This window comes from Bactrocera latifrons, unplaced genomic scaffold (genome assembly GCF_001853355.1).
Source record: "Bactrocera latifrons isolate USDA-ARS-PBARC rearing strain unplaced genomic scaffold, ASM185335v1 scaffold_35, whole genome shotgun sequence".
NCBI lineage: Eukaryota > Metazoa > Arthropoda > Insecta > Diptera > Tephritidae > Bactrocera > Bactrocera latifrons.
Window position 1 is genome coordinate 1,364,299 of NW_017536990.1, and position 17,213 is coordinate 1,381,511.

At 36.1% G+C, this 17,213-nt stretch overlaps 1 protein-coding gene across 1 annotated transcript in view; it reads right to left on the bottom strand.

Annotated features, from left to right (window-relative positions):
- LOC108971646 (protein encore) overlaps window positions 1–1,707 on the bottom strand; it is a 62,698-nt gene extending 60,991 nt beyond the window's left edge. The window contains exon 1 of the mRNA XM_018937853.1: window positions 1,065–1,707. The gene's annotated coding sequence lies outside the window, so the exon portion shown is untranslated. The remainder of the gene's footprint in view (window positions 1–1,064) is intronic.
- Between the last annotated feature and the right edge of the window lie 15,506 nt (window positions 1,708–17,213).

The following is a 17,213-nucleotide window of genomic DNA, read 5'->3' on the forward strand; positions in this document are numbered from 1 at the left end:
ATGGTTAAATTTTGGTTATTATATCTGTCAGCGATTTCCATTTATTTTTGATAATACGTTGTTTTGTATATTAGGTGATAATATATATAATATAATATTACAATATAATATTGCTTATTTGTTTATTAAATTAAATAAAAAACATAAATTTTTGGGAAAAAAGGAATTTCAGCGAATTTCCTTATTATCACATGGCAGCCCTCCATTTCGTCGTAATTTCAGCACACAAATGGTGTTCACTACGAGTGTAAAATGTAATTTTTAAAATAAAGATTTCTTAGGTAAAAAACCTGCTAAAAGTTTAAAATGTGGATTTATTTAAAAGTTTATAGTTAAAATTAACTAATGAGAAGAGAAAAATGTGAATAAAGTGTGTTAAATGTGGTGAAATAGCTTCTCGAAATGTTCGAATTTTGGGAATTTTTGAACTTTAAGGGTTAATATCTCCTAAAATAAGCGTTTGCGGTACCAAAATATAACCCTACATATTTTTAATCAGGAGAACGTCCTCTTTCCAACGGTACCTTCCAATCGCGGCGCCAAAGAAATCGGAATTGTGCCCGTGTTTCATTCATGCCACAGTAAATTTCCGAAAATGATGTTACGTTATTTTGCATTTCAGGTGACGATATGAAGATTTAAACCAAAATTTTTGTATTATAACAACTAAAGAGCCACATTTGATAAATGTATTATTTACATTATTTTTTTAGGTCAGTGTAAGAGACAACAATACTTTTCGCACAACTATGCTTTAATACCGTACATCACTGTAATAACACATATTTTTTTTGTTTTACTCACTTTCAATGCAAATGCTACTCAAAGCTGTAGAAAAACAACGAAAACACTAGCAAAGAAAAACAAACAAACAAATTATTTAATATCAAGGCATTGCTTTAAATAGGTGTAGGTGCAATGTTTGAAAATGTTGCGCCACAATATTTATGAACATATTTTTGATAAATTGTGATAAGAAACGCTTTCCCAACAACATTTGATGGAATAGTAAATAAATGTCTTTTTGTTATTTCTATTTTTGTTGTGTTTTTCACTAAACTCACTTTTTTGTTTTTGTAAATTGTAAGTGCTGTCGCAGTTGGCGCAGCTGCCACCACCGGAACAACAACGAAAATCAGCTGCTTCACCGCGCTGCCACAGTTCCGCCTTCACGTCTTTTCCTACTCGACGCTACTGCGCTGTCAGCGTCATTGTTTTGCCATTGTCTATCGTTAAACTTTTGATATTTCTTTCACTGTTCTAATTAGATACAATATTTGCGCAAAATAAGCCTTGAAGTTGGTGGCCTAATAGATATTTGGACACATTTTTCCGCAAGCAATTTCACAATTTGCAGCAATTTTTATTTCACTTCAACATATCGTTTCTGTTCATTTAAGCACTTAATGCAATTCTGCCAAATATTTCACTATACACTGCTGCCCAATGCACTACACATCTTTTTCGTTAAGCTTTTTGTTGTTGCTGGTTTTTTAGGAAATCTTTTCACAACCTTTTGTAGTTTGCATATTTTCGGCGTAAAATGCAGAAACTTCAGAACATTTGCCGTTTAAACCGGTATTTCTATTTCTCAAAGATTGGACAAAGTTTTCGCAACATTGCAAGGTTTCTATGTATTTGTTTTTACAAATTAGCACAAAAATTACGCTATTTTCACTACTACCTCCGCAAGAACCGAAAAGTGATTTTGCACTGCAAAATTAGAATAAAATCTACACAAAGAATGAAGGAGAAATGCTAAAGTACGAAAGGGAGAATTCCGACAGCAGACGGAGAATGTCAAGCAGAGACGGAGAATGTCAAGCATATTATGTGTTGAATACAATGCTCGCGACAGACTGCAAACGACATCTGTCAAATATTAAAATACACACGTTCTTATCGACGGACCTATTTTGATAGCTGCACGACTACACAACTGCAGGCCGACAGTTGTCGTTCTCGCTAACTTCAATTTTATTCTATATTTGCCAACGGCAGTAGGACGACAGTAGAGTTGATAGTAGAATGGAAGATAGTAAGATGAGGTAGAGTGGTGATGCCACTAATATGTAAAATGTAAAATTATTCAAAGCTCAAACAAACCTGACGTTATTTTACAAATGAAAGCATAAAATAGCTCTGTTACATCATTTATAATAACAATTGATAATTTAAAACAAATAAATTTACGTATTTACTTATTCTTTGCATAAAAAATTTCACTTTGAACAAAATATGAAAATTTCATTGAAGTGCAAGGTATTAGTATGGCCACAACGAAATTGTGTACATGCAAAATGGACAGCTGTGTTGTCTTGTGTACATGCCGGCCATTGTTGTGTTGCTGCCCTCTCACAAACGTTCTTGTAGTAGGATTCACAACGCTGTTTTCAGTTCACTGTCGTGCTGCTGCAGTCTGTCGCGAGCATTGTGTTCCACACATTATAGAAGAATAAGAAGAAGAATATACGTTCTCTGTTTGACGTTCGCCAGATAAACGTTCTCTGTTTTACGTAATCTGCTGTCAGTGGCTATCTGTCAGCAGATGGTGCTGCTAATGCAATTAGATATGCTGTTTTAAGTAGTTCCGAACTTGTCCAAACTATCCGAGCGACCTCTAGAGGCATTTTCTATTTATTCTTATCTTAGCTAGAGCAGAGAACTTAAAACATAGAGAAGGTGCAGGTTCGATCAGAGAACTTAAAACATAATATGCATATTTCATGAAGGTCATCAATTTTCTTTGAAGAAATGAAGTTCATTTGACATATCTTCACTTTGTAATAGCCGATATAATTTATTTGAAATATTAATTTATTTAAAAATAAAGTTAAAGAGAAATAAAATTAAAATAATCTTCCCAAATTTTTGCAGATTTGGTAAAAAAATAAAATATTTTTCCATTTTTCGGAAAAGAATGGTTCATTTCATACGAAATAATCACGCATATGTGACAATAGTTCATATAATTCAATTTGCACCTTCTCTATGTTTTAAGTTCTCTGAGAGAACGTGCTCAATTCTGCTAAATAGCAGCGAGAATGGTGAATTCCCTATCACAATCTTATAAGTTCTGTTAGCCGTCCAATCGAACATCATACAGATTTCGATTTGCACCTTCTCTATGTTTTAAGTTCTCTGGATATACAGACAAATGTGCCAAAGAAATAATATATGTATACATATGTATGCCATAGAAATTCTATTGCTACAAACATGGAAATGATAATGAAATAATGCGAATATGCATATTTCATGAAGGTCATCAATTTTCTTCGAAGAAATAAAGTTCATTTGGCGCACCTTCACGCTCTAAGAGTGGAAATAAATATAACTTGTTTGGGATATTAATTTATTTAAAAATTAAAAAAATAAAATTAAAGAGAAAAAATTTAAAATTATTTTTACCTAATTTTTTCCGATTTTGTAAAAAAATTTGTAAAAGAATTCAATTTGCACCTTCTCTATGTTTATACATTCTCTGGATTAGCGCAGTTGTAAAGCAGTTACAATTTGAAGCGCGTATGCTCACTCATGGCAATGCTTGTGGGGCCAGTTCGCTGTGGAACGGCATGAGGCCGTGAGTGAAAATGGAAATTTGACAGTTGACATTTGGAGCAACTTCAGTTTTAATGGAGGAAAATCCACAAATGCATACCGCTACATATGCGCATTAGCACAGCTACATATGTATGTATGTATGTAGAGCGAGGCCAACTTTTACTTTTCCCTCACAGACTGGCAAACCCAACCAGCTCGGGCTGATTACCGATCTACAAGCGCAGGCAAACATAGTCTTGTATTGAGCTAGAGTAGTTATTTTTAAATTCGAAGCAATTCGCCTTTGCTCGTTGCAAGGAGCAAATTATGTGCGAGAGTGACTTAGCCGCTAATTTGCACATGCGCTGAATCACAATTACATTTCAATTGCATTTTTTTCATTTGAGTGTGGTTTTTGCGGCAGCAGGACGTTCTTTGTTCGTGGTGGCCAGCTTTCGTTTCCTTAAATTACCGAAGCGAAGAAGAAGCAGGCGAGACACAATTCAAATGCATTTCATAATCGCTTTGCTTAATCGCGCAGCTGTTGATGCGCGAGATTCGCCAATCCATTTTGCGGATATTTTTAAGGTTTCCTCACTCGGGTGGGTCGGCGGTCATTGGCGAAAACTTACTACATTCGTACGAATGTGTGTATGCCTGAGCAAAATATATTCGAGAATATGCTTCCTGGGATGCTATTATCGGCTGTTCTACTTAAGTACTGCTGCAAAATTAATGTCAATGAACTTGTCGAATAAAGCAAATTAATCGCGCGCATTAATTACGATCTTACACATATGCATGTAGACACTGGCAGGGTTATACAAACATACATACAGAGAATGCACAATCAACGTAATTTGTGTTTGAAGCCTTTGTTCGTCCGCATTACTTTATACATATGTACATATGTACGTTAAATACCGCATTATTGCCATTAAAATCACATACATTTAAATTATTAAGTATATAATTTTGAGTTATCACCTTTTGAAAGTTAGCGTGCATTTTGTAAATTATGAAAAAATGGTTGGTCCTACGGAAGAGTTGAAACCGGCTTAAGCGACTGTTGTTGCAAGGAATTCCTCACGAATCTTGCATTGCCATCATATACGCCCTCATTGCCCTCATAAATACGCAACATTACGGATATTAACCTTATTTCATTCGTATATTAAAGTGATTAGTATCTCAGTCCTTAAAAATTTTGATTTTGACTAAATAAACTCTATACACAATTAAATTAGCTGATAGCGTTAGTTCAAATATCGCATCCATGGAATTCAAAGAAGTTCCAAGCTGGCTCATACTGTCATCACAGATCCATCAAAAATATAGCAAACTGACCAGTAGTTGCTTACCATATACCAAAATTATCTAAAATATACAGTGGTTGCATTTAGAGCGCCCCTTAATATATTCTAAGATAAATTCACTGCCATCACATTAACTCTGAGGATCCTCTGCTATTAGGCTTATCAAAATGTTTAATAATTTCTCTCTAATAAAAACTCTTCAAATTACATCATTTCATTAATAATTGATAGTTGATGAGTAAAGTAGCTGCCGGAACTCTTTTCATACCATCTGACCACATTTGACTCGGATTTGTTTTCGGATCTGTCCGCAAGCAGAATTGTTACAAAATTTTATTTTCTTAATTGGTGGCACTCTATTTTAGGTTCGTATTAAGCTTGGCAATAGTTCTGTGCTTATCAAAAGGATTTTTACTATAATAATAAAAAAAAAAACAAGACTACGGAATCGTTGTAGAAGTTATTTGGGAAGTCTACTTTATCTTGAAAAAGTTAAAAAAAAAAACAGTTGCTGAAAGTCGTCATGTTGACATACCAGAGAGCAGAGGATCTCAATATTTTACTAGACTCGTATCAAAATACCTGAATCTTTGCCGCAAAAAGTTGCTTAAAAATGTAGCTTTCGACATCCACAAATGAGCAAAGTCTGTCAAAAATCAAAGTCTTGCTTATACAATGTTCTTACCGACAATGGAAACATGTTTTCGTGGGAAAAACTGGGTTTCGCCCTAAAACTTGTGTTTTCGTCCATGTAAAATCTGTCAAACGAAAATACATTGAAAACATTGCAATGGCTGTAAAATATGTCAGACCAAAACCCATGACTATTTTCGTGCCGTCATCTACCATTAGATTCTGCAATGGGTGCTCTTTTGTGCTTGCATATTTCGGTATAGGATTTTTGCATTTTGTGTCATCGTGCCCTCCTACAAGAGCATTTGTGGCAAGACAAAATTAGTGCTCTTCGCGGGCCAACATTAAGGCCTCCAAAACTTACCATTCTTGTTGCTGAAAATGTAAACAAACAAATAAATTTGTGAGTTATCAGTGAAAACTCATCGAAAACACACATTGTCGGTCCGAACGACTTAGATTCCACAACCCACAAATATGCTTTCAATGTCGTTCCACAGAGACAAAAGAGCTTGATAGCGACTGACTCTTTGGCCAAACTTGTACTGAGTCATAGCTTAGTCAAACTTGACTTCCTGAAACTTTTTTCTGTTTTCAAAACTGTAAAATCAGCTTCCGGCAAAGCTACAAGAGTCCATTGAAGCTACTAAAAGTCATTTGCTGAAGGCACTGAGATTCTTCCAGCGGAGCCTTAACAAATGTTTGTAACATTGACGCGTTTTAATCACTCATAAAGCTCTATTTTTAAGACGATGATAAAGACTTGTGTGTATTAAAATATATGCAAACACCGTATTATTTGTCAGTCCGGTTCAATTTTGATCCAAATGAAAGAATGTATCCCATATTCGTTTAAAGAACATAAAAGTCGTTAGTATATCAAAATATAACGGATAATGTGGAGAATTCATTAGAATGGATTAGCGGTTGAAGTAAAAGCAACAAGCCCTAGACGTGAGATAGCAAGAGACGAGGAATCGATATAAAATTGACATAGAAATAGAGAGTTGTAGTTAGTTACCTATATGTTTTTTTTTTTATTTTATAGAAAGCGAAGCATCACTTACACTCTCTATGTAAATGTTGAGTTTTTCGAGGTTTTTGAGTGCAGCGCAACATCGAAATCTATAAGGATGCTACCCACAAGTTGTGTATGAACCAATGTGTGGTTCTTTGGCAGTACACTAAAATTTAACCCTAGGGCGTCGGGGCATTTCCTTTGTGATCACGCAGGTTCATTAACTTGTCTCGCACACATTTATTACCGGAGATCACATGCACATGTATACATACATACAAACGTATGAATTCAAGAAAGTCTTGTTGTGGTCTGCAACTGGGCTTCGCAAAACGTCTGCCTAATGTCTGGTGAATGTGTAAATAATCTCTGCTTGCAACAAGCTTCAGTTTCCATTTATTTACGATAAGTATATTTTAGCTGAACTCGGTTGATATCACATGCCTATGTGCGTTTCTATATCTGAAGGAGCTAAATATGTACATATATGTATGTATGTGCGGATATCTGCAAGTAAGTATGTGTATGTACTCCTACCCGCACACAAGCACACACGTGTCTTCCAGCGTGCGGACGTATTAGTAGGTCGGTGCCAATGTCTCCTCACATCGCTTCGGATCATCGATCAATGACCAACCGAAATGTGTAGGTACTACGGTCACAATATAACGCTCACATACGCACGAACATACATTTGTACGTCTGTGAAGCTGGTCAGCGGCCGCCGACTCGTGATGATTACTTTCTTTTTGTGCAAAACAATTATTGTAGTAGTTTTTGGTTTGGCGTCCAGCCAGGCGTCCGACTTAAATAACCGCGAGCATTTGCAAGGCGACTTAGGTCTGCTGTCTGGTCGGTTTTCGGGAAGGGTTGCGTTAAGGTATGCGGCACTACATATGCGGCTCACAGTCGCTGTCACAGCATTCATATTCACACCCGTCGGACCGAACCGAAGAATGGCCGGCCGGCTGACTGGCTGGCCTGATATCGATGAATTTCATTGGAATTTTTATGTGTATTGTATTTGCGTATCTGCATTTGCCAATATATCGTGCAAATATGCATACATATACATACCTACATGTACATATGTATACGTATATATGCGTGTGTGTGCGTTGCCTGTGTTTGTGATTTAATTGCCGCACCCAAAGTTTCGTTTCGCTTCGTTCTTCGCTGCCATTTAGTCTTAAAAGATGGCAAAGGATGCTGCACATATACACACAAATGTACACGTATGTATATATGTATGTACTCACATTGTACAGCACATAAGTGTTCCCATTATAAGCGCACATTTATCGAAAACTAGCGCTGGAGCTTAAGCTTCTGCCCTAACTGAACTGTTGAAACTCGTTTTCATTTTACCGATTTCCTTCCATGTCTTCTTCTTGTGCAGATTTTTAGAGCCCCATCATCCAAACATATGCATGCAGTTAAACTTTTTTATTTTGTGCTTTGACTTAAATTTAGACGCGTGTACAAGGGTGTCGTATATGTATGTGTTCCCTCAGTTATGCGTTGATGAATTTCAAATTCCATGCTCTTCGTCTCGTCTACATGGTCCATGACTTGTCGAATGCTACATATTACACGCATACATGTATGCTTACATGTACATACATATACAAATTCGTACACATTTACATGCATAGTTCGTACAATCCCACTGGTGTTCCGATAAACTTGAGGAATTAGTTCATGTGGATGTGGCTGTGCGAAAGAAAATCTGCTGCTTGATAACAGAAATACGGGAAATTCTCGTGCTTTTGAATATTCAAAAGAGTTTATTTAAAACTTTCGTTACAATAACAATATGCAAGCACATTCAAATTTATTCTCAATTCTTGAATAAAAATATTACGTTTTATTAATTTTCTGTCATGAACAAGGTACATATAATAAGTTAGTAAAACCCCAATGGAAACTTCGCAGGCCTAATAAAGAACTTTCCTCTCAGTTGAGATAGCAGTATATATGTATCTATGTAGCAGTCATACAAACTAGAAAATCAAATCGAGATAAAGATGAACTTATTATCCTTTTTCCTTATAAGTAAACCTTAATTCGAATTGGAGGGTATTATATCAAACACCGGGTTGAGAAAGAACTAACAAAACGTGACTGTAAGCCTTGATTGGTTATGTTTTCATATAAATTTCTATGTTCATATAGTTGTTATATATTGTAATAAGTCTCCTGTGAAGGGTATTCAATATTTTTCGGAGCAATAAAATATTGATATTTAAAGTTCAAAGATTCATGATTCCAATTCGAAAAGCTTCAATTTCCAAATCGGTGGCTTATCTGAGTCCAGGAACCAAAACCAAAAGCGTGCCTGGTCCAGACATGAAGTCGAAGTTCATTTCTTTAAATTTTGCATATTTTTTGGTTTCCCCTGTTGGTCCCTGTTTTACCATTTTCCATGTGTCAAAAGTAAGACACTAGACGACAAAGGGTCAATAAGGAGAACATGGTCGGGTGGATGGACGAATAGGATTTCTTTTTCCAATGAAGTCTGGGAGACTAAGATAAATTAAATATAAACTATTATACATAAAACTTTAATTATTTAGTTCACTTGGGCTTTTGCTTAATGGCATACTAAACTTAGTGGACTTATAAGAATACATCAGATATTTACGAAAATGTGGAAAGTTGACTCCAGTCGTATCTATAGCTATATTTACCCCTTTTTTCAAAATTAAATTTCTTTGAGGAAAAACTTATTAAAATTATTGTCCATATGTAGCTACAACCCTTTGTCCATTTCTGCCATTTTGAGAATTAAGACCCAAACGATTGCAGTGAGGGCATTCTCATTCGAACGGAATAGTCAGAAGGGGCATGGTCTGGGCTATTGGGCGGTTGAACTTCCTAGCAACAGTTTGTATCCAGTCTTGCAATAGGGCTTAGAGAAGACATTGCGCTTTTTCTAAACAATTAAAAAAAAAAACGTCTTAAGAACTTTTGAGGGTCGGCGGTTATCTTTGAAATTCAGTCTTAGTTTATTAATTAAAACCGGTAATCAATTGCATTTTCCGTTATACGAATATTAATATTTATTGGATGATGTGGCAATCATCATCAGAATCTTTTCTAAACCAGTCTGAGTGTTCTTATTGGCTTACAGTTGACCACTTCTTTATAAGTAAGGCTAGGAATAGGCATGATAAAATATGGTTCAACCCTTCAATTTTTTACACGGATTCTTAGTTAGTCAAAATTACCCAAATAAATTTCTTTAATCCAAAGTATGAGACTGACTGCGAGTACTGACTATGTGTGTTCTTTTCACGCTGTTGGTACAAAATATTTTAATAATCAATCCGACGCTGGTCTCAGTTCAGCGAATTCGCATGTTTTCAGCCAGGCCATGGAGTATTGAGTCGGCGCACACTGACAGCAGCCGCCAACTATTAACTGATGACAACAAATACAGGTCCAGCAACAACAAGAACAACACATGCATATGCGGCGACGTTCGTTGCGCGCCTGTAGCAAGTTCCACTTTCCGCGGCAACAACTACACATAGTTATAAGACACGAAAACTACCCGTTTGTGTATAGTACGGACGCTCCGACATCAAAAAAGCATGGTTGATGCCGTTGCGACGGGAAGTTAAATTCACGAAGCTCCACATATGTGTATGTATGTACATGTACTGCAAACAACTTCAGAACAAAGACACATAGAACGGCGAATAAGAGCAACAATAAACACAATAAAACTTCGAAAGGCCAGCCAACTTCAACTGTCATTTGCAGTTCAACAGCATTCTTGTGCAAAACAACAGCTTTGATATCATAACCCCCGCCATATCTCCCCAATGCAAAAACAAAAAACACCAAAACCAAAAAACGATTTGAAAACACTGAAAAAACTGCAGCAACGAAACTGGTTCTGCTTCTTGATTACTCTCGAATGGATGCAATCTGCCTGCCAGCTAAGCGAACAAACAAACAGTCAGGTTCACTGCTTGCCCGACTGACTGAATAAATTGGTCGTTGGTCGACCAGCACATTGGCAGATTGGCAAGGTTGAGGTTGAGGTTGAATTGCCGGCTTTGGCGTTGATATTGGCAACATGTGCTGGTCAGTTGGCGATTGGATCACTCGACAGCGCCGAAGCGCTGTGCAAATATTTTATTGTTGATATTTGAACTCACATCTTTAAATTAAACAAATAAGTGTGCATGTGTACATTAGGGATGCACTATTTTTTGGCCAAAATAAATTTACATAACATACTGTCGCCTTTAGAGGGTATATTTATACCTATTTTTACGAAAAACTACTTACATAATAATTTTTTAAGTTACATGTGGCGCCTTTGACGGCGCTAAAATGTCAACCACTGCCTTTTCCGTGTATGAAATCTAGAAAAATTTCTCACTAGATGATATTGTACACAGAACGACCAAAATATTGATGGTATTATCTTGCCGAAACTCGATTTTTGAACAGATCAAAAAACTGGTATGGATGTTGCTTGAAGATCTACATACATATATACGGAATATGGAGAAGAAGTTTTATAGATTTCGGATCATTTGTTTCCGAGTAATCATATAAGGTTATGAATATTATTGAACTGAGCGCTGACATTTTAGAAGGGTGGAACTTAAAAACAATTTAAGAGTTCGATTTCAAACTTTAATATGTTATATATAAAGGGATAATCTATCGAAATATGAAAACCGTTTTTTGTTTTGTTTTTTAATTTCATACTAGATCTCGCTCTAAAATCTTCAGTTCTTGTCATTATGGTCAAGCCACAAGAATTGGACTATGGACCAACATTTTTTGACCAAAGTTTATGATTTTGCGGTTAATTTCCTAATGAACCCTAAGTGGTGTTGTGATTTTTTTATATTCAATATTCGCAAAATTAAATCAGCAGTATTCTAATATCGCCTAAGCCAACAATTTACAAGCTAAGTTAACTTAAATATGCGCTCAAAACTTTTGACGTTTTCTCGTTCTCTTGAAGCCTACAATATTTTACATAATAACTCTGTTTTTAATAAAAACAAGTACATTATTTTGACAGTTTTCTAACACTTGACAACGCAAATTCAAGTATAACTCTAAACTGTATATTATCCAGGTCTTCTTACTTTCTATATCTCTTTACTGAGATGGCTGAGGGGTGGGTTGTAAACTAATTACTATAAAATTAATAATGATCTTGCGAAAAATTACAAAAATGCCATATGACAATAAAACTGTATATCTATATGAAACAGAACACCTCTAATATGACTTCTCTTTACTCTATTTAACACACGCTGGATAGAAATCAACCCACACACACACACACACATATTTGTAAAAAAATATAATCTGCGAACATGTTAGTGTCTTGAGAGCTTTGCTTGCACTTGATTTTCTTGCTGTTTCGCTAGAACAGCATTTCTGCTAAGAGTACCAGAATGCTTCGAATAGTGTGCCATTAAGCTCCGAGCATACACATACACACACAAATACATAAATATGCACGTAAAATGCTTGTTGAGCATTTTTAGCAGTTCTCTCTATGATTTCTTGCGCTGAATAAAAGTTTCTTATTGTTTACTATTTTTACATACTCACCATGTACTCGCACACACTGACACACACATATGCAGCCATGCTTGCCTACATGCACATAACTGTGAGCATTTGAAACGACAGCAGTCGACCTTGACCATGGAAAGAAATTCGCTTTGTTGTGCGCTAGAAGTTAGCAGGTAAGTTAATTGGTTATCAAAAAAAAAAAAAGACACGAAAATATAGTGATAACGAGAATATATACATACGCACATAAGCTTATAATATATGAAATCATTTGTGAGCATTAGCATTGCAAGCACATTTTTAAAATTTTGGGAAAATTTCCTGCATTGTTCGAATATTTATAAGTCTGCTTAAGCGGTATTTTTGGTTGTAAAAAGCACATGCATTCGAGACATTTTATATACTAAAACAGTTGTCCTCAGTTACTGCAAGTCACACTTTTATATTAAAAATAGCATTCTTTCGTTTGACTACCAGTTCTTCATCAGAACACCATAATTACTTTGTTAGTCTCTGTCAATGGTGGAAAATGTTTTTTGAATAAGTTAGGTCAGTTTAGCCCGGAAAAGAGGGCTAACATGGACTATTTATGCTCGGAGTGAAGGAACGTGAATCAATTTTTTTCTTTCATGCTTAATTATTTTTTTATATAATGACATTTTTTTATACTGACATTTTGCTACAACATGGTGGCTACTGAGCCAATATTTGGAATCGCCTTTATCAAGAAGAGACTAGAAGAGCGACGGTCATTCTGGAAGCTCGTTCCAGCTGAAAAATAAATAAAAAACTCTATAAACTCTAAGCACAAAATTTATTCGAATTATGATTAACAAAAACACAAAATTTAACCCGAAGAGCAAGTTGATAATATTTCTTTGCTATTTAATTAATATTGTGTTTCAACACGAAATATATTTCGATTGTGAAAAACAGCACATGCAAGCATATTGCATTGTTTTTCGCATCTGGAATCGGTTTTCAAAGAAAAAAATGGAAAAAACTTGAACTGCGACTACACTAAAGCTATAATAAAAAAAAAAAAAATAATAATAATAATAATTAAGGTTAATTTTTTATAGCATAAAAGGGTACAAACAAATCAATTCCATGATTTTAATTGCTCAGTTTATATGGCCGCTATATTCTACAGAGACCCAATATCAGTTGTAGCTTTTTGGTAAGAAAAGGGCGTGTAGAAAATTTTAAATCGATATCTCAAAAACTGAGAAAATCGTTCGCGTATACAAAATGGAAGTTCTCATTGGTCGCCATTTTCTCCAAAATAAAAATGTTAAATGTTAAAAATAAAAAATTATTCCTTTTACACATTTTTTATTTGAATTTGAGATAAATACTTTTAAGTAGAAACATTTCCCCCACCACCATGTATTTTTGTTCGGAGATCTTCCTGGAGTTTGGTTACGGGATCAGGGGAATTTACTTGCAGGTGAATATAACCCCTTAAGTGCCAAGTAAAAGCACTTGAGCTAGCAGCACTAGCCGCTTAGCGCTAGCATTTGCCCTTACCGCCTTATAAAGATGCAATTTTCGAAGTTACTGACGTTGCTGTTGCTATCGCTTTTGCTATTGAGGTGTATATTAATGTATGTGTATGTATGTATGTGCTATGTAGAGGCGTCCAAAGTTATCCACATACTTTGATATTTGAGTTATTGTATGGCAACAACAATAATGTGGTGATTATTATTTAGCTGCGAGTGCATTGAAATTTGTGAGCATTTTTTGTACTTTGCTTAGCATCAAGGACAAATGACGTCAGTGCCAAACATCGTATCGCATGTACGTGCATGGATGTGTGTGTGTACGCGCTTACCCACCTTTTGAACATATCTACGAATGACTGTATGTTGTTCGCTGTTGTTTTTGCATCGAATTTGCGAACGCGCCAACGTTTTCTTATTAATTTTATTCGCCGCTGCTCGTCTAATGTCATATTCGTATTGCTTTCTTCTCTTTTCGCGCTTCTATTTCTAAAAGCTTGTATGTTTTTGCAATGCGAATGCCATTGTTGTTGCTATTTTGCCATATTTTGTTTTTATTTATTTCTCTTTTTGTTAATTCTCTTTTTTCGGTGCTGTTGGCTGTTTTCAGAAATAGAATTATTGATAAAAGCGAAATGACATTTTCTTATGTTTAAGTGTCTGCAATGAATGCGAGACACGTAGCTTGTTTGTGGCTGTGCGTGTGTGTATATGTGTACGTGTATTTATGCGTAATTTATTGTTGTTATGTTTGGCGTTGCTGATAATTTATTAAACAAATATAAAGAAATCAAATAAAAAATGTGAAATTTCAACGGCTCCGATCGCCTCTGCTCGCCGCTCTTCGCCGACAATGAAAATTCGCACAAAGTGGAAACATCAAGGTGGTATCTCTAAATTTTCTATGGGGGTGTAGCGCGCTTGTATGGTGATCTACAGCACATTTCGAAACGCAGTGATGCAAGTGACCTTTAAAAATCACGCTCGAGATGGCATCTAAATTTATATTTTACGTTACTTAGAACGTTAACCAACAATTCCATGAATGTGCAGTCGTGCCGAAAAAGGAAAGCTTTAGCATTCCAGTTTATACATAAGACATTAGTTGTTGGGTGCAGAAATTCACGCTTTACGTTTTCTTTAAAATACTCGGTTTTCGCGCTTTCGAACAATATATATTCGATATAACTTCGAATTACTACACCATTCTTCTATTCATTATTGAACAGTCAGTAAAGGACTCAATTCAACGTCGAGCACAGTCAACAGGCAAAATAATGACTCGCAGCTTTCATCTTCGAAATACATTACAGATTTGTTTTCTTTAGCTTTCGATTGTTTTTTAATGCCTTTTTCGAATACTTTATTGATATAATTATAATTGACTTATTCGGAATACAAATATTTATATTCCTATATTAAGATATGTACATATGTATATCTGAGTGTTCCACAGCATGTTCAAAATATGAGATTTCGGAAGAATAACAGAAATAGACGAACAAACGCTCGAATATCGTGGCAAAAATGAGTCGAAGCCGAAAATAACAAGGTCAAAGCAGGTCAAAAATCAGGGTTCGACTATTGTTAGTAAATTTTAGTATTTCTGGTCCATTTTAAGTCTTTCGATATGGCTGGGAGAATGGCTCGCGTCTCTTACTTGAACTATGCCGCCAACAAGTAGTCTCAAACAGATGGGTGTAAATTCAGCAGCTTTCAGCGCGTACGCACATTTTGCAAAGGGTCTACAAAACCACTTGGCACCCTCATTGTGGAATTGACCACCACAGCTGTGGGATAATTTTGCATATTAGACTTAAACTGCCGTCTAACTTCCATATCTGTTTAAAATCCATAGCTGCATGCAATAATTTTCTCTGTCTAGCTGTGTGAGCGTTTACGCCTAGCAATCACAACAATAGCAACAGTAGTGCCAACATGCAACAGCAGCAGAAGCAGTTATGCGCTTTGAATTATAATGAAATGAGGACTTTTGTGCGAGCGCATTCGGAACTGACAGTGTCGCCACAGTAGCGATAACCCTTGCCGCGGGTTATTTAGAGCCATTCGGACATGGGACTTTAATTCGCGTTGGCATTCAGTTTAGCACTTTGTGCGCTGTTGCGCTGTTGCTGGCGGCAAAATGCGTACTTCTCCTCTGTTTATCTGCGCGGTTAACACCGATTTCCATGAGCGCACACGCGAATATTATACGTCTTGAGTGGCCATTCAATATGAAGTAGGCATGAGTGTGTGTGTGCACACTTTAATTTTTTATTTTATTTTTATTTCTTTCAGCCTGCCTTGCACAACAACCCAACAACCGTACACTCGGGCGCTCGACGAGAATGAAATGCAAGCAGCGGCCGTAGATGCTTCCGCTGTGCCGCCACATTTCATGGTGACGCACCGTCATCGCGCGACGACGCGTTGAATGCAAATAGTGCGACGGCGCGGCATACAGGGTCATTGGTTCGTTGATTCCAATGTCGTCTTCGGTAGTTTCGGAGTCGTCGTGGTCGGAATTGGAAGTTGGAAGCGTAATCGGTTTCGTCGACGGCAGGACAGTTCAATCACATTTCAAAAAAGGTTCGAGGTCAATGCGCGTGCGTGCAACTGAGCACATATGTAGCACACACCCCTCAACCATGTATTGAGTGCATTCGTCGCGACTGCATTCGTATGTGTGCTGATATGCGCTGGTTGATTGTGACAACACAGTGCGCAGTTTCTTAGCTGGCGCGCGCTTTTTAAACATTGCTGCAATATTTTACAGCTTTGCTTCGTTTGACACATACAATTACTAAATATTTTATTGTTTTCATAAAATTTACTATTTATTTTTGTTAAGATCTGCCTCCTGATATTTATTCAATGTCTAGCTTTAAATATCTGATAGTGTATCAGGATAGATTGAAATATATTTTCCAGTACTTTTATCCTCTTTTTGATCAGGGCGAGTCTGATTAACAAGAATATCTGATCAAATAGGAATCGGGCTGATAAAAACAAACTGAATTTTCAAAGTATTTTACTACACTTCAAATGACCTCCTGAGTTAATACCAGCATGCCAACGCTTAATCCAATTTTCCATAAATTTGTTATAAGTCTCTACTGATATGGCACTATACTGTCAAGTTTGCAAAAGATTCAGATCTTTTGGTACAAGTGTAGCATTGATACGCTTCACATCTTTAGCACTAAGCAACACGAATTGAGTCTATCCATAAGAGATCGTCTGCTATCTGTTTGATACTAACTCGACGATTTTTAAGCACTCTTTCTGTAAATGTTTCGATGTTATCGTCATTAAAATAGTTGGAAGGACTACTTTGCTTTGCGCCACTCAAATATTTGTGTTTGGGATAAAGAGGACTTCCCGAATTCTTATGTAACAATTTCATTGATTTCGTAGTATTGATTCCATTCCATCCACAAAACTTCAAGCAAACTCGTTGCTAGTTTCTTTTTTCCAAGTGAAAAATCGTTAGACAAAAACTTTTCATTTCTTACACACTCATTGACATATTGAGATCGAAGTTCACACGAACATTAAAAAGTTCTGTCAATCTAGAAAACAAGACTTAATAGATTTATCATCGCTCAAGAAAAACATGGCAACTGCCTTTTGAACGAT